The sequence below is a fragment of the Gordionus sp. m RMFG-2023 genome, chromosome 3 (genome assembly GCF_954871325.1).
Source record: "Gordionus sp. m RMFG-2023 chromosome 3, tfGorSpeb1-WG-v2, whole genome shotgun sequence".
Lineage (NCBI taxonomy): Eukaryota > Metazoa > Nematomorpha > Gordioida > Chordodea > Parachordodidae > Gordionus > Gordionus sp. m RMFG-2023.
This window is the reverse complement of record NC_088777.1, coordinates 24,938,082-24,952,783: the sequence shown is the minus strand read 5'-3', so window position 1 is coordinate 24,952,783 and position 14,702 is coordinate 24,938,082. Positions and strand designations below refer to the sequence as shown.

At 25.6% G+C, this 14,702-nt stretch overlaps 2 long non-coding RNA genes across 2 annotated transcripts; both read left to right on the top strand.

Moving 5' to 3' along the window:
* Window positions 1–817: 817 nt before the first annotated feature.
* LOC135926032 (uncharacterized) lies at window positions 818–14,549 on the top strand. The gene is made up of 3 exons (XR_010571772.1): window positions 818–864; window positions 14,209–14,277; window positions 14,410–14,549. It is a non-coding gene; the product is annotated as an uncharacterized LOC135926032 (long non-coding RNA).
* LOC135926031 (uncharacterized) lies at window positions 982–1,545 on the top strand. The gene is made up of 3 exons (XR_010571771.1): window positions 982–1,086; window positions 1,127–1,278; window positions 1,373–1,545. It is a non-coding gene; the product is annotated as an uncharacterized LOC135926031 (long non-coding RNA).
* Window positions 14,550–14,702: the final 153 nt, after the last annotated feature.

Sequence of the window (14,702 nt, the reverse complement as noted above, 5' to 3'; positions counted from 1 at the left end):
ATTTTTATATTTCACTAATTTACCAGAATTTTTTAAAATAAAAAATAACATATTCTATATCATCTCATTAAGCTAAACACGATTCTATAATTATTTTATTAAATTTGCGCTTCTATAATACGGAATATATAAGAATACATAGTTTAGACAAAAAGAATTTGGATATTCAAAAAAAATTTTTTTTAATTAATATTTACATATTCTGAATCACCTTGAAAAATTAAACATTATACTATATTTATTTATTAATTAGAGCCTTTTTAATAGGAATGCTTAGGGATTCGTGGTTTAGGCAAAAAAAATATAAGTGTTTTTTCAATATCCTGCTAATTTTGCAAACTTATTAAAAATGAATATTAACATTTTTGATTCCTTACAAAGAGCTAAACATGATTCTACATTCATTTTTTAAAAATAGCACACAATCATCGAGGATGGGTAGGATTTGCCATGAATGCGCATTTTAGTTATCCAAAAAAATTGTTTTTTGATATTTTACCAATATACCAGTTTTTTTAAATTAAAAATAACATTTATATCATCTCAATAAGCTAAGCACGATTTTATAATAATTTATTAAATAAGGTGCTTCTATAGTCGGGGGGTGCTATGTTTAGTTCAAAAAAATTTTGCTATTTGAAAATTTTTTTTTTATTAATATAAACATGTTCTAATCCCTAAGCTAAACATGATTCTGTATTTATCTTTTTAAATTAGAGCATAGGGGATGCGTATTCAAAAATAATGATATCCAACTAAAGTACAAAATTTTATTTTTAATTTATATTAATATTTTCTGATCCTTTTAAAGAGTTAAAAATGATTCTGCATTCATTTTTAAAAATAGCGCATAATTATCGAGTGGTAAGAGATGTGTATTTTATTCATGAAAAATAAATATTTTTTAATATTTTACTAATTTACCAGTTTTTTTTTGAGTTAAAATAAACATATTCTATATCAACTTGTTAAGCCAAATACAATCTATATTAATTTTCCGCTTCTATAATAGGGAATGCGTAGTTTTCAGGGAAACATATTTTAGTCACGTCCCCTATTTCTTAATAAAAATTTTAATTTCATCAAGTAATATTTTATCTTTATATTTTTATATCTTTGAGAAAAGTTTTATGTTTTCAGCCAGCATAATGAGAATGGAAAAATTTTCTGAGGTGTTAGGTTTGAGTGTGACAAAAATATATTATAAGTAACATCATCTTAATTTGGTGAACCCAAGAAGATCACACAGATTCTAGGGGACGGTAATTGTTTTCTTAGGTATTATATCATTTATAATTGTCTATAATTTTATTAGTTACTTTGGTATTCTTTTATTCAATATATAAAATAATTAAAATTTTTAAAATTATAGAAAGATGCATTAGCTATGAATTAACAAATAGCCAGGAGAATCATGACAAAATTCTTTATATAAATAAAAAATATTTTTACCACTTATCTCATTTTATTGGAAGTGATTCAAAAAATTGTTATGGATGAAATATCATCCACTGCAACAATGTTGCAAACAAAATTGATTTTTTATAAGGCAAGTTATTAATTTTTCTTACATGAAATAAAAATAATCTTTATAGTAATATTTTATTTTGTAAAAATAGTTGATATTGATTTCTAGCCTTATATGTACTCAATATATTTATTTTATTCAAGTTTTTATACATAAAAAAATTTCATATACTTTTTTCTACTATCAATTAGAATGATATCTTAAAAATATATTATTGTTTATTCAATTTAGTTTATTGTTGATTTCGATCCATTTATTGTATATCTGTTATTTATCAAAGAATTTGATAACAGTCATATCTATTGTTGAGAAACAGTTAATATTATTTATTTCCACAAAAAAATTTATTTAAGTCATAAAGAAGTCATTCACTATTAATGAAACTTAATTGTAATCTATTTTTAAAAAAATTTAACACTTTCATATATTTTAAGAACATACATATTTAGGTTAATTATAAAAAAAATTATGAGCATTAATTATTATTTTGTATAGAAAGTATCAGATGGTACAATGACTATTGGTTCATCTCAAAGTGAATAGTAGTGTTGTTAATCGACTGAGTCGAAAACTGAGTCAAGTTTTGGGTCAAAAAAATCGACCCAAACTGACTTGAGTTATAAACTCAGGTCATGAACTCAAGTCGACTCGAGTCATGAACTCAAGTCGACTCAAGTCATGAACTCAAGTCGACTCAAGTCATCAACTCAAATTCATAAAATATTCGTCCTCTAATAGACTAGAGGACGAATATTTTATGGACTTGAGTCGTCGACTAGAGGACGAATATTTTATGAACTTGAGTCGTCGACTAGAGGACGAATATTTTATGAACTTTAGTCGTCGACTAGAGGACGAATATTTCAGATCTATTATTATTTATTATTCATTAATATAGTTTTTATATTTTACTATTTTCGACTTCCAACTTGAGTCGTGACTCGTGAATATAATTATATAGTTGAGTCGACTAGAGGACGAATATTTCTATGAACTTGAGTCGTCAACTAGAGGACGAATATTTCAAATTTGGTATTATTAATTAAGATATTTTTTGTATTTTACATTTCCTACTTTAGACCTTTATGACTCGTTAAGTTATTATAAATTATATAGTTGTGTCGGCTAGAGGACCAATAGATCTATGAACTTGAGTCGACTAGAGGACGAATATTTGAAATTAGTTATTATTATTTAAGATATTTGTTGTTATTTACTTTTTACTTTAGACCTCCAACTTGAGTTGTGAATACAAAATATATAGTTGTCAGAGTTGTTAAAGTATCTAGATACAAGTATCTAGATACTGTATCTAGATATAAAAATGTAGTATCTGTATCTGTATCAAGATAGATTTTTTAGAAAGGTATCTGTATCTAGATATTTTTTAGAGGTATCTGTATCTGTTTTTAGATACTTTTTAAGATACATTTTATATACCCCTTTTTTTATTGTAAATAAAAATATTTGACTGTAAAATTTATTTTATTTCATATGAGCTTATGAAATAAATAAATATATATATTATATATTAATATTTATTAATACTATAATAAAGAATTATATATACATAAAATATTAAAACTTATATATAAATATTCATTAATTTAAATATTATGTCCGAGTTTATCAATAAACTATACAAATTTTAATATTACAATATGGAAATGGTAAATTTTATTTTATAACTAAATTTTTAAGTTTATATATTTATTTAGATCTATATCGATGAAGAAGAGGAAGCAACAAGTTCTATTGCTTTACCATGGCCAAATTGAGCATATTTTAAAATAATATCTCAAAACAAAGAAAACAATTAATTCTCTGATGGTAAAAGGTTTGCCGTGTCTACCTAAAAATACAAAAATATCCGTCAGTATGACTTCAACGTGCAATATCATGAAGCACATAAGGGTATAGATATTATATATTTAAAATTCTAATTAAAATTTTAAGAGAAAATATCCAACCTTGTTAACAAAAATAAAAAAGGGGAAGGAAAATAAAATACTAAAGAAAATATTGGCAAGGCTCATCCTCCAATAATATTTTTGCTAAAAGACCTTTGACTTTAACTCAAGGCACTTTAGATGATTTAATTATTGCTTTTATTATAGATGGCATGCAGCCAATTATAAAAGAAAACAATTGATACAAAGATTAGCTGGTGAATTATCAAAGTCATCAACTGACTGCAAGCAAATAACCTGCCAAAAAAACAAATAATTTAATTTCAGATTTTTTTCAGTAGCCTACAGCAGATATAATTTCTAATAATGATTTAAATTTTGATAATCAACAAATTTTAAATAACTTTTTCAAAAATAAATGTAGAGATTTTAGCATTTTTAAAGAACTGATATAAAATTGTTATTTATTAAATATAACACTACAATTCCTTCAAGCGCCCCTGTGGAAAGACTATTTAGTGTTGCTAAAAATGTCTTCACAGATAAACGAGGATGCCTAAATGATCAAAATTTTGAAAATATTTTATTACTGAAATCTAATAATTATTTAATCATATATTTTCATATATTATATTAAAATTATAATTTTGGTTATATTCTGATAAATGTTATATCGCGTCAATAAATTTTTAGCTCATTTCATGAATTTTCACAATATAATATTAATTTAGGTTTATGCAAACCTATAAGAGCATAAAAAAATGTATCTGTATACAGATACATTTAAAAATTGTATCTGTATCTTGATAACTTTTTAGACGCTGTATCTGTATCTAGATAACTTTTGAGACTATGTATCTGTATCTGTATCTAGATCCATTTAAAAAGTATCTTTTAACAACTCTGATAGTTGTCGACTAGAGGACGAATAGTTCTCTGAACTTGAGTCGTCAATTTAAGTCTACTAGAGGACGAATATTTCAAATTAATCATTATTTATTTAAAATATTTGTTCTGTTTTTTACATTTTTTTACTTTAGACTTCTAATTTGAATTGTGAAAACTGAAAAGAATTATATAAATGAGTCGACTAGAGGATGAATATTTTTATTAACTTAAGCCGTCTACTTGAGTCGACTAGAGGACGAATATTTGAAATTTGGTATTATTAATTAAGATATTTTTTGTATTTTACATTTCCTACTTTAGACCTTCATGACTCGTTAAGTTATTATAACTTTTATAGTTCTGTCGACTAGTGGACCAATAGTTCTATGAACTTGAGTCGACTAGAGGACGAATATTTCAAATTAGTTTTTATTATTTAAGATATTTTTTGTTTTTTACATTTTTTACTTTAGACTTTCATGAGTCGTTAATATAAATTATATAGTTGTGTCGACTAGAGGATCAATAGTTCTATGAACTTGAGTCGACTAGAGGACGAATATTTGAAATTTGGTATTATTAATTAAGATATTTTTTGTTTTTTACTTTAGACTTTCATGAGTCGTTAATATAAATTATATAGTTGTGTCGACTAATCAATAGTTCTATGAACGTGAGTCGACTAGAGGACGAATATTTCAAAATAGATATTATTATTTAAGCTATTTGTTCTGTTATTTACATTTTAAGACTTCCAACCTGTGTCGTGAATACAAAATATATAGTTGTCGACTAGAGGACGAATAGTTCTTTGAACTTTTGAGTCGTTAATTTGAGTCGACTAGAGGATGAACTTCTAATTAATTATTATTTAAGATATTTGTTCTGTTATTTACATTTTTTTACTTTAGACATCCAACTTGATTTAGGAATACAAATTATATAGTTGAGTCGACTAGAGGACGAATATTTCTATGAACTTGAGTCGTCGACTAGAGGACGAATATTTCAGATCTATTATTAATTTTGATAGTTTTTGTATTTTACTACTTTCGACTTCCAACTTGAGTCGTGACTCGTGAATATAATTATATAGTTAGTTAAGTCGACTAGAGGACGAATATTTCTATAAACTTGAGTCGTCGATTAGAGGACGAATATTTCAAATTAGATATTATTATTTAAGATATTTGTTGTTATTTACTTTTTAATTTAGACCTCCAACTTGAGTTGTGAATACAAAATATATAGTTGTCGACTAGAAAACGAATAGTTCTCTGAACTTGAGTCTAGTGTTCTTAATTTGCTTGTAAAATTTACGATCCTTTTATGTGCTCAGGCCGACCCTAGGTCCAGACACAGGGTCCAGACTCGGGGTTCAGATCCGGGGTTCAGACCCGAGGTCGTGTCGTGTAACGATTTAATGAACAAGTTGATAATTAAATATTTTTTTATTGTAATAATAATAATCACTGATAGAGGGCGGCTCTAGGTTTTGGGGGGGGGGGTCAGGAATAATTTATCATAACAAAATATCGATATATGGGTTCTTTAGATTGAAAGTATTCATTTTTTATTATTGTATATATTTTTTATTATAATCAAATTTTGAAAATAAATATATTTGTACTCGTAACCCCAATGTTAATATTCTTGGTCATACTCGGGAAAAATTTGTCCATAAAAAATTGAAGTGCTATAAAAAATGGACAAAGCAATTTTTCTAAAATGTTTTAACGTAATTTTATTCTTTACATATATTTATAAGGTAAAAATTAATATTTAAGAAAAAAATCATTTTGTTTTTAATTAATGCGAAATTTAAAAAAATGAAAATTTAAGTTTATGAAAAACATACGGGGTATCTATTATCCTTTCACGTTTTATTTTTAGATTTTTGAAATTTTTTTATATATAGGTGTTAATTCTAAGTAAATAAATATAAATAAATCGTCAAATATGTTAAATTAATTAGGGTTCATCTATATCACGTATATCACCTGGAACTGGAAGTACTTGTTGTCACTTAAATCTGTCATATAATTAAAAAAATAAGTCAATCATAAACATCTTTATATTGTCATTAGTGGTAGTCCTAGACAAACTAGTGACTTCTAATTTGCCCATCAGATTCGATATAAAATGGCATCTTTAACAAAAATAAAATGTTAAAAATTTTTTAAAAAAAGTTATATCTAAAATCATTTATTTTTATAAATAAAATCGAAATCCATATTTTTTTAATATTAATAATTAATTAATAAACATTCTGCCATATTGTTATTTTTTGCGCATTCTGTTTATAAAAGTGTGCGATAATCTCTTCAGAATCTGTTTTTAGTGAATTTGGTGATATTGACTTGACACATCGCCGTAAACGTAAACTGATTTCTGATAAATAAGTAAATTTTGGTATTTCTAATAAGAAATCTTCGATTTATTAATGTTAAATATTGTTTAAAATATTTATTTTAATTTCATAATATATTTGTTTATTATTTATTATATATATAGATTAATGTTACTTATTACTTATATAAAAGTTATTTAACAATAAAAATATTTTATATACTTTTAGAATTGCAATAGAATTGAATATAAACTATAACTGATCATTATAATATATTTAAATAAATGACATAAAAATTAGAAATGATATCGGATCGGTAATCGGTCGATATCAATTTAATATCGGGAATATCGGATCGGGCCTCCAAAAAGTGATATCGGTACATACCTACTTAAAACCCAAATTTATTAGTTATACCTTTAAAACCCGTGATGATCCTGGATAGTTGACATCCCTTTAAAAATTATGACATATATAATATTGGGAATATAACTTTAATATAATAAAGAAAAACTTTTTATTGGCCATTATTTCATCACAAATTATAAATTTACATTTCTTTTTATTATTTATACATGCATGAATGACGTTGAATTTTCATATTGGTCCACATTTAATTACAATATCAATATGTGTTAAAATAAAATTTTACTTTTTTATTTTTTTTCCGTCATGCATGGGTTACTCTTTTTGAATATTTACTGATATTTTTATTTTACCATAAAAATTTTTGATCAAAAGAAAGTCCCCAAAAATGGTAAGAAAATGAGAATAAAAAAAAAGCTTTATTAATTTAGAATGAATAAGATAAGAATAAGATTTAATTTAAGATTAGAAAATGAAATTTTTTTTTTTTACTTTTCATTTATCCGAGCCCCAGGTGTAATTCATAGGTTACTGAACATCGGGTCTGGACCCCGGGTCTGAACTCCAGGTCTGTACCCCGGGTCTGTGCTCGGGGTTAGTGCTCAGAGCTTGTTTGGTCGATTATATAGACCCAAACCCCGGGTCTGGGTTTTACACAACCAACCAATTAACAACACTAGCAGTAGGTCTAGATTTAATAGTATCGCTATGTCCTATCATAGTTCAGAATTAAGTACAAACTTTCTGGCCAGATTTGTTTAATTTTATCGCTATTTTTTAAACACGTATATTTATTTTTTTCTTTTTATTTTATATATGTATCTACAAGTACATTTGATATTATTAAAATATTTTAATAGTTATTAACCATTAATGACTAAATAAAATAATTACCTAAAAGAGGTACTATAAATATACTTAATATATATTAAATACAGATGAGGAGGAATGCTAAAGAAGATCCACCCGTCATCTCTAGTTTTGATTATTATCACATGTCTGTCTTATATAAAATTCAAAATATGGTTGAGATATAATTTCAAAATATTCAGATACCTGCAAAATATTTTATTATTTGAGAATTTTATTCAATCAAAAAAATGTAAATAAGAATTTTTTTGAGTATTCAATCAAAAAATGTTAATAAGAATTTATTTGATCAAGTAAAATGAGGAATAAGTTAATGAAGTAAATAATTGGTATTCATGATTCAAGTTGGAAGTCTTAAGTAATAAAATGTAAATAACAGATCAAATATCTTAATAATTAATTTAAAATATTCGTCCTCTAGTCGACACAAATTGACGACTCAAGTTGAAATTTTTAAGTACAAAATGTAAATAATAGAATCTTAAATAATAACATTTGATTTGAACTATTCGTCCTCTAATCTACTCAACTATATAATTTGTATTCACGACTCAACTGGAAGTCTAAAGTAAAAAATGTAAAAACAAAAAATATCTTAATTAATAATATTAAAAATATTCGTCCTCTAGTCGACTCATGTTCAAAGAACTTTTTTTTCCTCTAGTCGACTCAACTTCAACTATATAATTCTTATTCACGTCAAGACTCAAGTTGGAAGTCTAAAGTAAAAAAATATAAAAAACAAAAAATATTTTCATAATAACTAATTTGGAATATTCATCATCTAGTCGACTAATTTATATAATTCTTCTCAGTTTTCACAATTCAAATTAGAAGTCTAAAGTAAAAAAATGTAAAAAGCAGAAAAAATATTTTAAATAAATTAATAATTAATTTGAAATATTCGTCCTCTAATCGACTTAAATTGACGACTCAAGTTCAGAGAACTATTCGTCCTCTAATCGACTTAAATTGACGACTCAAGTTCAGAGAACTATTCGTCCTCTAATTGACTTAAATTGACGACTCAAGTTCAGAGAACTATTCGTCCTCTAGTCAATAACTATATATTTTGTATTCACAACTCAAGTTTGGGGTTTAAAGTAAAAAGTAAATAACAACAAATATCTTAAATAATAATAACTAATTTGAAATATTCGTCCTCTAGTTGACTCAAGTTCATAGAACTATTGGTCCTCTAGTCGACTCAATTATTTAATTATATTCACGAGTCACGACTCAAGTTGGAAGTCGAAAAAAATACAAAAACTATCTTAATAATAATAAATCTGAAATATTCGTCCTCTAGTCGACTAGAGTACGAATATTTTATGAACTTGAGTTCACGACTTGAGTTCACGACTTGGGTCGACTTGAGTTCACGACTCGAGTCGACTTAAGTTCACGACTCGAGTTCACGACTTGAGTTTGAGTTAGTCGACATATTTGACTAACGACTCGAGACTCTGAGTCGGAGTCGGATGAACTCGACTTTTTAACAACACTAGTGAATAGCAACATAATTGCAAGTTATAACAATGATATTTATACTCTTCTGTTGTAAAATATTTACATTTATTAAAAATTTAAATACATAAAATAAAATGAGATGTAATCGTAGTGTAACAAAGTGTCGTACAGCACTATAAAAAATAAAATTAGATGATAAGTATATATACATATAACAAAAATGATTAGTTAATTTGAATGCATTAATATAAAATTATTTACAAAATAAATTAATATAACAAAAACTAAAAAATACTTTTAGCTCGAAGGTTGTATAACGAATTTAAGTTAAGATTTTTTTTCTTTATTTAAAAATTTAATTTAAATCAACATTCTTTACTCAAAAAAAAAATATCGTAACCATATATGGCTTTTATTTTTTATGATAGTGTTATTCAACTTGCAATCCATTATTCTTAATATCCTATGATGTCGTTAAATTTCTTCATCATTTTCCATGATGTCTTTAAATCTTGATAGATCAATATTCTGCTAAATAATGATTTTTATTCAAATATTTATTCAAATATTTATCCAAATAATATTTTTTTATTTTTATGTTTTGTGTATTGATTTTAATTGTTGTGAATTTTATGTGTTTATGATATATCTTATCATACCGTACGGGTAATGTTTTCTTTCTAATTGGCATCGAATTAGGCAATTTTTCTCTGTGTTTTATATTTCCCCTCTTGTAAAATGTTACCATAGGTGAGGTGTTCTGTTCATACGTGATAATTTTATCGGTAGTAAATCTTTTTTAAGTTGATCTAAATGTCTCCTTAATACCCCATTTTTTGTGTTTATTTTATATAGCATGCTTTCTTTGTTTATGATAATGCCTTCGTCCCATTTGCTCACTTAAAATATTTTGTAAATTGTGTCTCCTATATCCATAGTTCTGTTTTTCGGTAAAGTCGTGAGCAAAATATTTTCGTTGCCTTTTTTATATTTTAATAAATCCCATTTGGTTCTCATGTCGTGATTATACATTAGTTTTCTTGGAGGAATACCTGTCGTGTAGTTAGGTATAATTTTGTAATTGACTAAAAGATTTTCAAGAACGATATCTCAGTCTATATTATTCTGTTCCATGTATCTTTTCATGTGTGTTTTTAAAGTTTTGAACATCCTTTCGACTTGCCCATTGGACTACTGATGGTGGGCTGGAGTTAGAAAGTGATGTATATTGTGGTCTCCACAAAATTTTTTAAACAATTGACTGGAAAAATTTGAGCCATTGTCCGTGACTATTTGTTCTGGAATGCCAAATAAGCTCATCGTTTTCATTAATTCTTTGATTGTGATTTGATTTAACCAGCGAAACCTACTATATTCGTTTTCTATAATAAAGCAGTATCTGTTAACCCAGCATAGTCATGGTGTATTTTTTCGAATGGCTTCGTCGTGACTTCTTAAAACTTTTGGTATAATAGTTTTATATTCATTCAATAGACAATTTCCCATAATACACAATTCCGTCATCATATTATTATATATTTCATTTTTTATTGTATCACCGTTACTAATTTATATCGTTTATTATTTCCATTAATTCTCTTTCTAAACCTTTGGAAAAAATGTGAATTAAAGACTTATGATCAGTGATAATTAAAAATTTTGTTCTGATCAGATACTCCTGGAATCTTTTTATCGCAAAAATGATTGCTAACGCCTCGCGTTCGATGTTGGTATAGTTTCTTTAAGATTTTAATAACGATCTTGAGGTAAAAGCTATAGACTTTTCTTTGCCGTCTCCTTCTATATGAAATATGGTAGCTCCTAAGCCCCGTTTATATGCATCAACGGCTATACCTACGGGTAAGTCTGAATTGTAAAAAATAAAATTAGATGAATATAACAAATTTTAAGGTATATATATTACAAAAATGATTAGTTAATTTATTATATTTGATAAAAGGATTGATTGTTATTTCCGTAAAATAAATTATAACATTATTTTAGGGATGGAATTATTGTATGTTTCCTTATAATAAAATACAATCAATTAATAGATAATGGGAAAGGGAAAAATGGGATTTGTAGTTATTATTGTTTCCTTATAATAGAATACAATCAATTATATATATTTTATTTGGGAAGAGATTTGTGATTAATGTTGTTTCCTTATAATGGAATACAATCAATTAATATATTATATTTAGGAACGTGATGGATTATTGAAATTAATATTGTTTCCTTATAATGGAATTCAATCTATTAATACATTATATGTATTTATAATTGTATTACAAAATATCGGTTAATACTCAACATTATCTTATTAAACTTACATAAAGAAAAAACAATATATATTTACATGATTCTATGATGGCTAGTAATTGAAAATTATATAAACAAGTTTAACAACGATATCTATTGATGTGCGCTATAACAACCTTATGGTCTATCTTGATTTCACACATGACATCTGACCCTGCCAATGACAGTCCTCTCATGTCAATCATGATTTGTGCCCACTTTTACAAAAATATAGTTACCTATGTTTATTTAATAGATAATATTTTAATTAACAACAAAAAGAAAATATATTAATTTAAAAAGATCTATATTACTTTGTGAGATAAAATTTTCAGGCTTGTGTAATATTTTTCTGGATAAAATACTGAGTCAGCCGTTTTTAAAAATCGGCTCAATACGAGCCGTTTATCAACACTACTTTCATATTTTTTTTTATTCTAAACAGATATTTAGTATATTACAAATTGATACTATAAAAAATTTGTGTAAATAATATTTTAACAATATACTTTTAATTGTATTTATAAAAAAAATAAAACTATTTTAATTAACAAAAAATATAACATTTAATGTATTTAATACTTATTATCCTTTGCGTATTTATTCCATGGCAGGAAAACTATAATTATATTATGTAATAGATACTATGAGTGTTAGTAGTGTTAACTTTCACCCAACATTATAATAACTATATATAATCATTATAACCATATCTAATTGACGAATATAAATTTATGTTGCAAAAAATTTACGGCCTGACCCGGCCCGGGTATTTTTAAAAAAAAATTTCAAGCCCGGCCTGGGTATATTTTAATAATGTATACTTGGGCCAAGCTTAGGGCCTGGCCTGCTGGTCTCTGAATATTATTATGTCTATTTTAAAGTTTTTTTGTGATATCATGGTTTATCACTAAATTTTAAGCAATTAATATAATATAAAATAAATCTATATTGATCTCAATTTTGCAATAAATATAAATTAAAACTCGGCACTATAACCGTTTTTATTTTTTTTACACATATAAATAATTTTTATATTGTACCTATTTTTAGGCAAATTTGTGATATCACATATATATCAATATTATTCTTCTTATATTTAAATAAATTTGATCTCTAATTTTGGCTATATTTTTACATATAAGCTTTTATAGTTTTTATAAAAATTATAAACTGCATTGTTCAGTTAAGTCAAATAATAATTATTAACTATGTTTCAATTAATTCTAATAAAAATCAATTATAGTGTCTATTTATTTGTTCATAATTAAAACTGAAATCTCAGATTTAAAAAAGAAATGCTATAATTACTATAGGGCAGTAAATTACTATAGACCCAAAATCATTAAATATACTTACTTTTTTTTTAAAAAGGTAAAAATTTCGCCCTAAAAATAACTCTAACTTTCTTAAATACTTAGAGTAGTGATAAGTTAAATTTGTTTTTAAAAGTTTTCTTTTAATTATCATGATGAGATATTATATTACTAACATTTTTGAACCTCCCCGCTCTTTTACATAGAAGGGTTGATTTAACATAATGAATTAAGCAGTTAAGAAATCTTTTCTCGATATTAATCTTAAAAATAACAACTACCTTTATTAAATTAACCTTAGAAATAGAGAAAGACTTAGACTAAATTTAATAAAATAATATTTAAAATAGCATAAAATATTTGTATGTCGTATTTAATTATTAGATTTAAAATATCTCTTAGCTCTTAGTATTTTAAAGCTTAAGCAAAGGAAAAATGAGCTATAATGTGTGTTTTCAAATATATAATTTGACTGCCAATTTTTTTGAAGCAAAGAAATTAATAATATTTCCAGTCCTTTTAATCCCAATAATATTCAATTAAAACATGGCCGTAAAGTTTTTGAAGCTAGAAATTAATATTAGTTATATTAATTAATAATTTTAAATCCAATTTCAAACATCAATTTTCTTAGAAAAAAATGGGACCCAATGTTTTTGAAGCGAGAATTTTTAGCAGTAAAATTAATCGCAGTCATTTTAATCCCAAAATATTTAAAAGCCCGCCAATGTTTTTGAAGTCTGAAGTATATGACAGCAGTCATTTTACAACGCAGTCATTTTACAACGCAATCATTTTACAACGCAGTCATTTTACAAGGGCTACGACTGTTGTAAAATACAATCCGTGGTAAAATGACAGCAGTAGAAATTTAACAGAGTCAATTTTATATGGTAGATCGGCTAGGATTTTTTAAAAATTTAATACTTTTTTTAAAATTTTTATAGCTAATACGGTTTTAAAATATATGGCCCGAATATTTTTAAAAAAATTTTCTAGACCTGGCTTTATATTTCAAAAAAACATTTTTTAGGCCCAGTACGGGTATATTTTAAAATAATTAAAACGGGCCCATGTACCCGAGCCGGCAGGTTTCTGTTATAGATATAATAAATTGTAAGCATCTAAGATTGAAAAAATAAAATAAATACATTATTTTTTAAATAATTCGTCTTTTTAAATTTTGTATTGGTATTATATACAATTAAGAAAAAAAATGAATTTTACTTCCTTACACCCCTACTCGCGAAGACATGGAGGTTTAAAGAGCGGAAAATGGTACATTTTTGACAAAATTCACTTCATTAATTTTCAATTATCTCAAGAATAAATAAGGTTAGAGCAATATTTTAAATAATATTATATAACTTAATAATGGTTCCACGTCAATTCGGCGCGCCGACAATTCAGCGCAGCGACAATTCGGCGCAGCGACAATTGGGCGCAACGACAATTCGGCGCGGTGTCAATACGGCGCAGCGACAATTCGGCGCGTATCTATTACAGTTGCAATTTATTATAAATTACTTAGCATAAAAATATAAGTAATAATAGAAGTCATTTTGAATGTTGGTATTATTAATTATGTCTTCATATTTATTTTTACAAAAATCTCAATTTCATTTACTAAATGTGTAATATCGAAAAAAATTAACTAATATTTATACCTATTTCTTTAATGGACCAATTTACCACATTATAAG